General features: G+C 39.3%; 1 protein-coding gene across 2 annotated transcripts in view; it reads right to left on the minus strand.

The window, feature by feature from the left end:
• The window catches only part of NADK (NAD kinase), a 110147-nt gene that overhangs the window by 68482 nt on the left and 27523 nt on the right, over positions 1-14142 (minus strand). Inside the window, exon 1 of one of the 2 annotated variants that reach the window (XM_063436386.1) lies at positions 406-615. The exons of the other annotated variant lie outside the window; for it this stretch is intronic. The gene's annotated coding sequence lies outside the window, so the exon portion shown is untranslated. Of the gene's footprint in view, positions 1-405; positions 616-14142 lie in introns of those variants that run through there. 2 annotated transcript variants of the gene reach the window in all.

A 14142-nucleotide genomic window follows, 5' to 3' on the forward strand; every position in this document is an offset into this window, starting at 1 on the left:
CCTAAAAACAGAGTTTATTCCTGTACGTTTTCTTGTAATTATGCTATTGATAGTTAAATCCCCTCTCTCATAATATTCTAAAGCGCTACGGAATCTGTTGGCGCTATATAAAAGGCAATAATAATAAACTCTATTGTAGCATATTGCAATCACAATGACAAAACCCAGGCACAAATAGGTGATCTGGAAGCATTCTCTAACCAGCTATTGTCATTGTTTCATTGTGTTCGACTGTTTTGTTTTTTTAATTCTCTACAATTCGAAGTTTAGTGAATAAACCCCAAAGTGTTGACAGCCAGCTGCAGCCAGCAATGAGCAGACTTCCAGGAAGGGGCGTTACATGGAGGTGGGGGACATGCTGGGGCAGATCATGGCTGGGGGGGGGTGATAGCACATGGCACTCACTGGCTGTGCCTGGACACCGGGTAATGGCAGCGGGTCTCCTGTCCGGGTCCTACATAGCCGCCCTCCGTGTGACACCGCCTTGCTCTCACCAAGTCTCCTGACTACGTCGGTCCCATGGCACCCTCCACCCAGCCCGCTCCAGACAGGGCCCTGGGCGGAGGGTTACACTCTGCTACCGAACATCACTGAGCGGCGCAATGCGCAGGCGCCATGGCAGGCTGGGCGCACAGTAAAGGCGCCAGCGCCTATTTCCTGGAAGACTGAGCGGTCATGTTGGTTATTGGCAAAAAAAAATTGCCATATTACTGGAAAATGTTAATATACTAATTACAGGTCCCCAAATGAGAGTCTGAAATGCAAATAACTGGTTGGATTGATTAGAAAGCTCATTAGTCTAGTAAAATAATAATAAAATATATTTTTATTATTATTATTATTATTTTTTTAGAAAATTACGAAAATGTGCAAAAGGATATCTAAGTTTGATATTATTAATGTTTTTAATATTTTTATATTTATTAAAAAGTTTTTCAGTCTAGTAAAAAAAAATATAGGAGTAGGATAATTTAAGAGAATCAGGAAAATGTGTATGGAAGCAAAAGCATATCTAATTTTGATATTATTAATGTTTTTTATATTTTTATAATAAAAAATAATAAAATATATTTTTATTATTTGTATTATTTTTTTTTCGAAAATTATGAAAATGTGTATGGAAGCAAAAGGATATCTAAGTTTGATATTATTAATGTTTTTATATTTATTAAAAATGTTCAGTCTAGTAAAAAAAATATATAGGAGTAGGATAATTTAAGAAAATCACGAAAATGTGTATGGAAGCAAAAGGATATCTAAGTTTGATATTCTTAATGTTTTTAATATTTTTATATTTCTTAAAAAGTTTTTCAGTCTAGTAAAAAAATTATATAGGAGTAGGATAATTTAAGAAAATCACGAAAATGTGTATGGAAGCAAAAGGATATCTAATTTTGATATTATTAATGTTTTTAATATTTTTATATTTATACAAAAGTTTATCAGTCTAGTAAAAAAATTATATAGGAGTAGGATAATTTAAGAAAATCACGAAAATGTGTATGGAAGCAAAAGGATATCTAATTTTGATATTATTAATGTTTTTAATATTTTTATATTTATACAAAAGTTTATCAGTCTAGTAAAAAAAATATAGGAGTAAGATAATTTAAGAGAATCAGGAAAATGTGTATGGAACTAGAAGAGAGTCTAATTTAGAGATTATTTGTGTTTTTGTATATGACAATAGTGCAGAAAGGGTTGTGTTAACTTACACGGTACTTTGTTCTCCAAAATTAGGTTACGTTCAGGTGCTGAACTATTTATCTGATTTTAAACGATTGTAGACAACTCAAGATTGGCTGGAAACTCTTAGTCACTTCCCGGTTCATGGAGAATTTATACTGATTACAACATTTTGTAAAAGGAGGGACAGTCCATATAAAGTTTTCATTATATGACACCGATTTGGATAATATAAATGCAAAACTGTCACATAACTATGCATAGTTGTCAAACAAAAAAGCCCCATATGAAATCAGCATTATGTTTTTTTATTTCTAAATATGGAGACTTTATATTTATTTTAAATTCTTTATTTTTGATTTGCATGTATAACATTCGCTTGACTGTAATGCCACAACAGCATTCTTAGGTAATATAAACATACAAGAGTTCGAACAGTTGTTAAGCATTTAGAAGGTGCGCACATGTTTTTTTTAAACAATAAATGATAAAACAGGTTGGGTACATGCTGGCTGTCTAAAATGAATTACACAGACGTTTGGTAACAGTAGCTTAAGGATATTAAGTGCATTAATCGTTGTCTCTTTAGCTTCGGGCCCTATATATAATCACGCTGAAACAGGCTATCTAACTAGTCAGTCTAACTAGTCAGTCAACTTACAGTCGATTATCAGTTAGGTCTAATATCTAGATTACTCAGCTTCCACAGGTGAGAGATTTGAGTTGCTCTATTCAGTAATTGTTATAAGAGATAAGAGAGTACAGGAGGAGAGCAGGGAGTGAGAAAGAGAGACAAGAGAGACAATAGTACAAAGGTTGTGATAGCATTATGATACTAACGGTTAAATTCTGTGGCTGAGACTTTATATTTAGCACTCAATGCTGGTACCACCTGCTCTATTTGCTCAGCTTTGCCATACGTATCACATATATAGGTTAAATATAGGATAGGCAATGGTAAGTTATTGTGTAAGGGTTCATGGAAAATATCTTGTTTTTTTTATCAATTTACCTTTTAACTCTGAGTTGACGTATAAGGCAGGCTAAGTGTTTGAGGTATTAAAAGACACTGTCAGTTGAGACTTTTTCATTAAAATATATGATTTATTAAAAAAAAATAAAAACATAATTATTATACAAAGAAAAAATATACACAAGACAAAAGCAGAGACACCGATTTGGATAATATAAATGCAAAAAAAAAAAAAAAAACTTTGCATAGCTGTCAAACAAGAGTCCCCTTATGAAATCAGGATAACGTTTTTTTATTTCTAAGTATGGAGCGATAACTTTGTCCTACTTTTAATATAGAAAATATGAGACTTTATGTCTAGCACTCAGTGCTTGTACCGCCTGCTCTCTGTTTGTTCAGCTTTGCCATAAGGATCAACTCCATAGGTTAAATATAGGATAGGCAAAAATGAGGTATTTTGTAAGGTTTCATAAATAAAAATCTTTTTTTTTATCACTTGAACTTTATCTCTGCCTTTATTATAAGGCAGGCAAAGTGTTTGAGGTATTAAAAAGACAATGTCAGTTGAGATTATGTCATTAAAATATGTTATTTATTAAAAAATAAAAACACAATTATACAAACAAAAAATATACATGCGACAAAAGCAGAGACTACATTGTTTAATATAGGTTCAGAATACTGATCAATCGGGCAATAGGCAAAGTTTCTATGGCATCTAAAGTTTTGCAGGATGTCTCATGGATCATAAACAAAAAAGGCCTGTTAACAAATACCTGTCACTACACATGACAACGACGCCGCACGCAAAGCACGTCAGCACGTCCTGGCCCTGTCTTTAGATGCCGAAAAAGCATTTGACAGGGTCGGGTGGGGTTACTTAGCTGAAGTTCTTACTGCTTTCGGGCTTACAGGTTGGATACACAATGCCATAATGGCTTTGTATTCTGCTCCTTCTGCACGCACTGTGGGCCCCAACATTACTGCAGGGTGGTTTGCTCTTAAAAATGGTACGCGACAAGGGTGCCCACTCTCCCCCTTGTTGTATATTTTGTCCATTGAGCCTTTGGCTATTAATATCAGGAACAATCCACGAATTAGAGGTGTTCAAATGGATACTCTGGATGTTAAAATATCTCTCTATGCGGATGATGCGTTACTTACGCTCTCCGCTCCAGAGTCGTCTCTGAAATCCTTAATGTCTGAAATTGACAGATATTCCATTATTTCAAATTTTAAATTAAATATTAATAAATCCACAGTAATGTTCATGAATATGAGCAGTGAACAAGTCACTACCTTAGCCGACACTTACAAATTTATATGGACAGATTCAGAAATAAACTACTTGGGACTAGTTATAACTGCTAACCCAGCCGGAATAATGGAGAGGAATATTTTGATTTTCATTCGCAATATGAATCTTAAACTTAAAAAATGGAGAAATTTAGAAACTTCATGGCAGGGTAAAATCAATATTATAAACTCATACATTCTACCTAAATGGCTATATTTGTTCTCCATGATACCACTTAAAGTCCCTGTACCCTGGTTGGCAATGATTCAATCAAGTTTCAACAATTTTATCTGGAACTATAAAAAACCCAGAATTACTCAAAAGATCCTAACTAAAAAGTTGAGCAATGGCGGTCTAAATTTCCCTAGCATTGTATATAGTTACCAAGCGAATATTATTAGGCATATTTATCTCCTCCAGGATCCTAAACAGGTTTCTGAGCCCTGGTATATTATAGAATCCAAAGTGGCTCATTTGGATAAATTACAACATTCTTTGTGGACAACTACAAAGACTTCCCTTAAAAACTCTCCTCTAACTAGCTCGTTGATATTATCCCAGATGCTGGGAGAATGGCTAAACATTAAGAAAAAACTAAGCATAAATAATTCCATACCGAAAACATGTACGCTTGACATATTGGAAATACTGATAGAAGATTTCTCGTTAAAGCACTGGAATAATGTTGACAAACTGAGGATTGCAGACATTATGCAGGGTGATAAGATCGTACCTTTCCAAAGCATTATAGATACTCGCCATATTCCAGGCGGAGAAATCTTTACTTATCTTCGCTTAAAAAATTTCATCCACAAAAACGTTATTAAATCATCTAATATATTTGCAAAGAAATTGGAATTTATTTTTCGAAGCCAAGCCATCAGAAAGATTTCGTCTGTGGCAGCGTCCTTGTTGGAGCTGCTTAAAGAATCCCCTCACAGATTGATTAAAAGGTGGGAACTAGAATTAGATTTGCAGATTTCTGCAGAGGAGTGGAACTCCTCTCTAACTATGGTAAATAAATACATACACTGCCTTAACCTGTCTGAGTGCCATTTTAAAGTTTTATATAGATGGTACTATACTCCAGCCAGACTGGCCAGAATATATGATTCTACTGATCCAACGTGTTGGAGATGTGGAAGTCAGCCAGGTACTTATACACATATATGGTGGACCTGTCCTGCGGTTAAATATTTATGGTTATGGGCGTTTAATATCTTTACAGCCATGACGACAAATAGAATTGAGGAGAATGCCGCTGCGGCCCTCTTACATTTAAACCTGACTTTCAACTCCCAGAAGGATGTTTGTTTTGCCATTCATTGCCTAGTCGCTGTTAAAATCATTATTGCGCGACATTGGAAATCATCAAAGCCGTTTGACAAGCGACTATTGATTGATCAGATCATGTTCCAAATGTCAATGGAATATGAGCTGATCAACAATTCGACTTTTATGTCGAAGAAGCAACAATGGTACAAAGATTGGTTAAAAAAAATACAAGGGCTTATTTGGACACTCTTCTAGCTAGATAGTTTATTATATTTGTATTTTATTGTGAAGTATTTGTTGGCCTTACTAAGGGATAAATCAATTAGAATATAAAATAGATGTGGATCTAAATAAACGATTATGTGCTCTAAATTATCTGCTCCAAAATTTGGTGATGGTTTTTTTTTTTTTTTTTTTTTATTTTTTTTATTTTTTTTTTTTTTGTTATTAATGCTGGTTCCTATGGGATCATTGTGACACTATCTTTTTGTACAATGTCAAATAATGTGTAATAATTTATTCAAATATTTATTTGTTTGTAACACTGTACATGAATTGAATCTCTTAGACCCAACATAATTGTCTTTTATTGTGAAAAAGGAAAATGTTTCAATAAAAATTTATAAAAAAAAAAAAAAAAATATGTTATTTATTAAAAAATAAAAACACAATTATACAAACAAAAAATATACATGCGACAAAAGCAGAGACTACATTGTTTAATATAGGTTCAGAATACTGATCAATCGGGCAATAGGCAAAGTTTCTATGGCATCTAAAGTTTTGCAGGATGTCTCATGGATCATAAACAAAAAAGGCCTGTTAACAAATACCTGTCACTACACATGACAAAGGAATAACTTAAATATTTGAGACAAAAAAAAAAATATTGGGGGGCGGAGCCAAGCTGCCATGCGGATAGGTCGCACATGAGACAAGCTCCATGCCAAAACGCTCTTATTCGACCCGAAAGTGGGCAAAAACCAACCAAAGCGACAAATAAACGACTTAAAGAAGTGAACACTTACCTGCAGAAGCCATGCTCCAACTTTTCCAACCAAAATCGGTGGCATCTACCCAGGGTTAGACCCGAGGCCTACTCGGACGAAGCGAGGAAGGCGCCCGACACCCACGCCGTCTGTAGCTACTCGCTCGGAGGTCTCCCAGGTACACTTCCTCCCCCCCCCCACCGGTGAGGGATATCCCGGTACCCTAAGCTCGAGACACAAAGGCAAAACCAAAACGGGGACCGTCCCACACGGCTGGAACAGCTCCGGCAACCACCAGGCAGCTGGAACGCAGCTAAGATGGCCGCCAAGCGAGAACCCCAAACGCGGAGCACACAAGCCCGACCATACACGTACCCCCTGGGGGAATTTGACCGGCTGTGCAAGAGCCTCTGGAACATGCTGCGTGAACGCGGTCTGTCTTACCACCGGGCAGCAAAGCTAGTGGCTACATGGATCCGTCCTGTAACCCGCCGGCGCCATTACAGGCACCCACCGCAGGCATCCGGGAAGGCTGCCAGGCTGCGCAAACACCGCCACTCTCAAGGGCAGGAAGCCACACCGTGCTATATGGATGACCACGCTGGCCCCCACATTAAGGAAACAACGACCACCAAACCAGCCTCCCACGCCAGCTACTCACCTGACCTGAAGACCGGCACCCGGAGGAGCTCGACTCTGTCCCCCCAAGCTACAACCGCAAACCGGGGTGACGCACGGCTATACACCCCACTGAATGCTGCTGGAACGGAGCCCCAGCCCAGGGACACCCTTTATGGCAAGAACCACGTCCACACTCCTGCGGCCCCCATGATTTCCCGGCTGAAAATGGGTATTGGCTGAAGGCCGGTATACAGAACCCCCTATCTCTAAAAGAGCAAGGTACCAAGGACTCTGTCACTGTTAACCCCAAAGGTCACTGCAACAGAGACACTCAGTGTGTACACCAGTTTGGCTCGCAATGAGACTCTTAAGGCACGGACTGTTTTGTTCCTAGATGTGTTACTCAGTTAGTCATATAGCCTATTTAACGAGGATGACAAGCTACTTATGCTCGCACGTTTTCAATATGTTATAACCTGTGCACAGCTTAACCTACCTAACCAGCTCTACCAGCTCTGTACTAGCCAGACCTGCTTGAATGTTAAATCTTGACCTGTCATAGGCATAGCGTACTCTGTAGTACCTTAATCGAGTTTAATGTAATCGAGTTTAATGTAACTTAACAAGACAGAAAAACACTAGTACTACTGCAAATGTTCCATAAGTTGCACTGACTATTCTCTAAGCTTGTCTGTAAAATTACATTGTTAAACGACACAAAACAAAAAATGAGGCATTAATATCACGGAAATGTAGACCAACAATATTAGCACTGTAATAATCTTGTATATATTGCTCACACGTTTCCCTTTCTTCATTCTGTACCCCATCGCAAATGCCTTAATAAAAGAAAGATTGACAAAAAAAAAAAAAAAAAATATTCATTAGGAAAGTCTCAACTACTTAATAAAAAACCCTTCCAGTGTATTTTCTATAATGAATATGTTGACAAATGCTATAAAAAAACAAAAAACAAACAAAAAAAAAACCTTTGTGAATAACCTTGAAATGGGTAAATGGGCTAAAAGAATACTCTGCCTAAGCACACAAGCCACTACGACTTATCGTAGTGGTTGTGGTGTCTAGAGCCTATCCCTGCAGTCTCAGTAATGTAAATATTTATTTTTCTTAGAACAGACAGTGTTTTCATTGCTTCATTTGGCGTCCCAACACTCTGTTGAACGTTGTCTGACGTTGAACACTCTCCAAACAGATGTATTAAGTAAGTACAACTCTGCTAGGAGATATTGACTGGCGCAGCATTGAGAAATAATCGTCAGTGAAACTGTGGTGGAGTGGCAGCAGGGAGACTAGCGCCGTGAGATATAAAGTAAGTTACACTACTTTATACAACTTTTTTAGGGGACAGGTTATGCGGAATAATCTAAATAGTTAGGAAAACACTCTAACATTAGAAATACATGTTTATATTCCCAACATATGAGCGTTACAGGCATTGGGTTCTGTTCTTATGTCGGTCATAAAACAAATTGTTGGTAAGTGAGGATGCAATGCAAAGCATGCACACTAACTAGTGCAGGTTTATGATCAGGGAAATGTCCCCGAACATAGACAAATGCACCAGAGCAGTGAATCCCTCTAATATATGTTCGTGGAAAATTCCCCGAACATAGACCAGCACTCTAACATAGGGAATCCCTCAAATTCCCGTGCTAGAGAACTGGTCGTATGTCTGAGCCGTCGTAAAACAGGTCAGTTGTAAAGTGAGAACTACCTGTACTTTAATGAAGCTAACAAGACAGAGAAATTCTAAATATATTTCTGTAAATGAAAATAAGAAGCTACAGAATTGCAAATTAGTGTTATATGACTCTACAGTACTTCTTGCATCATGCTTGGGCTAACACAGAACTAAATAATAAAGAAAAAAGAAAAAAAACTTCAGATATACAATAACGCCTCACTGCTAGAAGATAAATATACAAGAGTATTTAGGGAGCTTAGCCTAGTAATTACATACTATTATTATTAACCTTGAAATAACCTATCTAAATGAACACTCAACACACCTAAAATACTTTAGCTTGAAAAATGTGTCCTTTTTTTATTTTACAAAAAGTGCAGATTTCAATAGAAACTGGTGCTTTTACAAAATTAACCTTGCTTCAGCTCCTGGCTGTCAATCAGACAAGCGATCCTGTTACTTCCTGGTTTGTTTAGCTAAATGGAGCTAAAATCAAGGGGCAGCAATTGCCCAGAACACCTGCCTTGCAAAGACTTCTAATTGAGCTGCATTGTGAAGTCTGTAATTGGACAGCCACAGAAAGTCTGAGCGGGGTTAGAAGGGGAGGGCTTGCAAAGGCTGTAGATAGTAGATCTGCAGAATTTGCAATCTGTTGTCAGGTTTACCCTAATGAAAAAAAATAAAATTTAAATGCATGCATGTTTTCACATGGGTATATCTACTAAATTGTTAATATATTTTTTTTCCTTTGTAGTGTTCCTTTAATTTAAAGAATTTCGTCAATGAACAGCTTTGAGAATTTTCTGAATTCAAGAATTTCAAGGGTTTGAAATCTCCAACCAGAAATGGCCTTACATATTTACATAAAAATTGGTTGAAGAGCATTCGTGGTATAATATTAAAAATAATAATTGGGAGGGCGGGGCCTGGCCGTGGAACGGAGAAGACGCTGATCACAACAGCTCCTGAGAACCACGGCCAAAAAACGAATTTGCAAGCCAAAAACGCAATTAACCGGGCCAGAACGACCACCCAGAGTGCGGTGACACGGGGGAGAACATGTGGATTCCAAACAAGCGGCATACCAAACCCCGTTCACCCGACACAACGGTGAGGCCTACCTGGATGGCGGGCACAGGAGAGACGGCCGCTCTCCTACCGCCACGATCGATCAAGCCTCAAGCCGGGAGCCCCTGTCCCCCCCCCCTCTGGACCGGTGGGGGTTATCCCGGTCTACCCTCGCAAGTCACCCCTGCAAAGCGACGTGAAAACGATCGCTACACTGAGACCAACACTTGCCGCCAAAAAGTCTCCTAAAATGGCGGATACAGCACACACAACATGTGCACAACTGGCCTGGCTGGAAACTGAGCAACGACTTAATGCTATCTTCGACTCCTTCTGGCAGCGGCTGGAAGAACGACTGCAACCCCAGGCACATGAACCACCGACTGCCGATGGGTCACACGCCCCACCAAGAGGCATCCAGCTGAGGGAAGCGGGAGCCCCTCTTAACTTACCTCCTGCATCAGCCAAACACCGGCAGAGAGCCACCTCGAGACTGCTCCCGAGCAACGGGGGGAATGGCCGCCGATCGGAGCCCAGGCGCTGGACAATACCACAGAGAAAACCCCCACGACGCCCTCATCAGCGACTTGGGCCCCGGAGGGGTGAGAGACCCGAGAAGGCACCTGCTTTTAGACGGCGCACATGGCATTACTCCAGCCCCAAGCAGGTGAAACCAGCGCAACATGCAACCAGACGGGTTCTGAACTCACCGACCAACACGCAGCTGCAAAACACGGGAGCCCTGAGCCCACACACTCTGAGAGGGGGCACCCAGCCAAGACGAGGCGTCGGCTGACCCCACGGACACTGAGCCTTAATGCAAGGCAAAGCACCCACTGACACTCGTTTTTAATGTGCCTCAGGGGTATATCCGCAACCAGCCTATACTATTTGATGACTTTTAGTTTCTCCTTATTTTCTGTTATGTTGGCTCTCACAGGGGGGTCTCATGCATGGTTTAATCGTTTGAATACTAATAATATCAGACTCAGACACATTAGCAGGCTGAAAAAGGTGTTAGTTAATAATTCTCATGTCAGTCGCACCTCATTCATACAAGACTCAGTATGACCCTCGGGCCGACATGACAGAGCTCTGTACTGCTGTCCTTGCTATTAATGTTGATGCCTTAATTGTTAGCTTGTTCACTGTGTATGAATATTTGTTCTAGCTAGTATACATATAGAAAAGACACCATCAATATGGTGCCTAGCATATCCTAAAAGCGTTTTAATAACTCTAGCCAGCCCGTACCAATCACCAGCATGTACCACAAACGTAGAACGTTAACTTACATTATCAACACAGACTGTTAGGCATGCCTACATTTTTATGTTATGTCAACCTACTGTCTTCTCACCTTAATTCAAAAAATGTGCTGTCTATTCTTATGCATTGCTATGCTTGTTTTGCCTGTTACCATACTACTTGCGACGGCTGTTGGGGCTACGCAAGCATACTGTTCTTTCATGCACAACGAAAAATAAAGAATTAAAAAAATCAAATAATAATAATTGGAACATCAATATCTAACTAATACAAGTCACTTTACATATTTTTGAAGGACAGATCACAAACATGTACTTGTGTTGTTCTGAATAATAGAATAGATAAAATATATATTTTAAAAATATTCAGTATGGTTGAACATGGAAAGTTACATTAAAATTAAAATAATCTGAAAAAAAGTTTGCTTTTGGAGAAATCCCCAAGTTGGACACAATTGTAATGTCGATTACCCAATGGATCTGTCCATGGTCATGTTTTCATAAAGTGTTTTCATAAAGTGTTGAGAAATGTTCTTGTAGGAAGAACTGTCTTACTAGTTGCAACTTACTAGTTGCAATAGATGCAAAATTAGGAAACATAATAAAGTCAAAAGAGGATGTTGGTTTTTAGTAGGTGGATTTGGACATACTAAGGATATGGGCTAAAAAATGACAGACTAGGCTATATAGATATAAACAAAGGGAAACATAAGTATTTGGGGTTATACAGTAAGTGGAGCATTCACTTTTTTTTTTAGTTGTTTTGTTTTTTACTTATAACCATTTTTTGTACATGACACTAACTGTGCAACACATTCTTGAAAGGTAAAACTAGCCCGGTGACACGTTCTGCAGTTTATGTATCAACATACTAAACTGTGCAAAACATCTTCATTGGATTTTTAACATTGTGAACGGTGAAAAAATAAACCCTTCATTGTGAGCAAATACCTGATGAATATGATGTGCTGTTTTAAAACAAAGGGAATCCAATAAAAAAATAAAAACAATGGGGACCCAATTTAGGCCACAATCAAGGGGATAAAAAACCACTGCTCAAAACAGTGTTGGGTTAACCCCTTAAGCGCACTGTTTTTAATTTTTTTTTTTTGTTGATTTACAATACATCTCCATGCTGTACCCCATCCTTTGTTCAAAAACAAAGTTATATTTGGACATAATGTGCAGGAAAGGCGCACAAAGACAAGAGGCACTAACGTGTTTCGAGCCGTGCTGTCACGATTCTAGGAACCAAACACGCTGACAGGTCACAGAGAGGAAGGGTGCTATACCGGTCCTTAGAGTGGCCGGGCTAAGCACACTAAGAATGGTCAGGAGACAAGCCAAGTAAAGGGAGCCAGAAAACGGGAGAACGAGAAACAAGCCGAGGTCAAAGGAGAGGAGAAGACAGGCTAATCGGAATAACGAGCAAAACAATCGGTAACCAGAGAGCAACACGAGAAAACTTCACTGCAGGTATCACAAGACCACAACAGGGCACTGAGAGACAGGAAAGGTAAGTATAAATACCCTAGGTTTAATTCTGATTGGATAACTTCCAATCAGAATTAACAATCACACGTGGGAGATATCTAAGCCTCCCACTGTGATTGAGGTACTGTTGCTTTAACGCCGGGTCACTCACGTGACCCCGGCGTTTGCATAAATCAACAACCTTCCAGCGTGCAGCGTTATACATGCTGCCGCTGGGAGGCGTGGAAGATGCGAGCGGCGGAGAGGAGACGCCGCTTGCCGACAGGTAGGAGAAGGAGAGACCGCGGGCGGCGATGGACTGAGGGTGAGTGCTGCAAGTTGCGTGCAGCCTCCCCTCATAGCCGCCCGCGGATCCCTGACATGTGCAGTGTACTTCTCTGAGGTACAAATCGTGCTAGCATCTCCCTTCTATGCCCCCCTTTGCACATTACATAATAGTTACATAGTTGTCTAACTTGGAAAAAAGACTAAAATCTATCACGTTCAACCCTGAAGCCCATTCTTTTATGCCATTGATCCAAAAGAAGGCAAAAATACCAATTGAGAAAAAAAGAGATAATAGGCGCTCACTATAGTGATCAGGCAGCAGTATACAAAACAAGGATTCCCCAACCTTGTGAGTGAATAATAGAAAGAAGGAGGGCGTATACCGCGCCTATTAGTTTAAATTAAAATATATAGAAAATACATACATATGTTCTTGGATTTTCCAATAAATCGTGACCTCAAAAAAAATTAAGACAAGAAATAATAGTGCAATACAGCAAATTTTATCTTAAAAATAAGTGATTTGTAACTATGTACAGTCCACTCACATGGAAATGAGCTATAACAGAGCTCTACTGTGAAGCGCTTGGACGGTACAATCCCCGTCTTTGGATTTGTAGTAGTTGCCACAGATGTTCTCAATATGCCATGTGCGTAGTTGGTTTAAAAAACAAAAAGATAGCAGCAATATGGTGAAGTAAGTACCAATGGTATAATAGATAATAAATGGTATTGTACTTACACTTTCCAGAGCATGTGACCTGCTCTGGTGTAAACAGCTTGGGTGGTATGATCCCCACCAAGGATATACAGGATACCAGGAAATGAAGATAGTACGTCTAAAAAGTAACTTAGAAGTATACTTTAATATATATAAACAAAACAATGGTTGATAAAATGTAAATATAAAATATAGTCCCACTTAACGCGTTTCGCCTAATAGGCTTCTTCAGAAGTGTGATGTGATGTCCAAAAAGTCAGTTTATATGTCCTTGTTAATGAGTAGATGATTTCCTGGTGTTGTTGCTTCCGGGTTCCGGCTTGAGATTGACACGCACGCGTCATACCGGAAGTGACGCGGCATCCGCGTCACACCGGAAGTGACGCGATGCTTGCATTAGACCGGGAATGTCCGCGGCGTTTTCGTAGGGGGAGAGAGGTGTGGTATTATGGCACTTTGGAACGCACGCATCACCAATGAGTGGTGTGCGTAGCGTTCCAGACGTCACTTGCCCCAAACTCCAATCGAAAAGGAGTATGGGCTATTGTACTGAAAATATGGCATGGCGGCCATATTTAGTGAGGGCAAAAGTCCGTGGAGAGATAAAGAGACATAATAACACAGTGTTAGAGAGTAATTCCTCTACAGGCAATGTATACACGAAAAGAGAGCTGCATAATGCTAAAATAATGGTATACTTTTTGGACATCACACCACACTTCTGAAGAAGCCTATTAGGCGAAACGCGTTAAGTGGGACTATATTTTATATTTACATT

Source organism: Pelobates fuscus, chromosome 11 (assembly GCF_036172605.1).
Source record: "Pelobates fuscus isolate aPelFus1 chromosome 11, aPelFus1.pri, whole genome shotgun sequence".
Classification (NCBI taxonomy): Eukaryota; Metazoa; Chordata; class Amphibia; order Anura; family Pelobatidae; genus Pelobates; species Pelobates fuscus.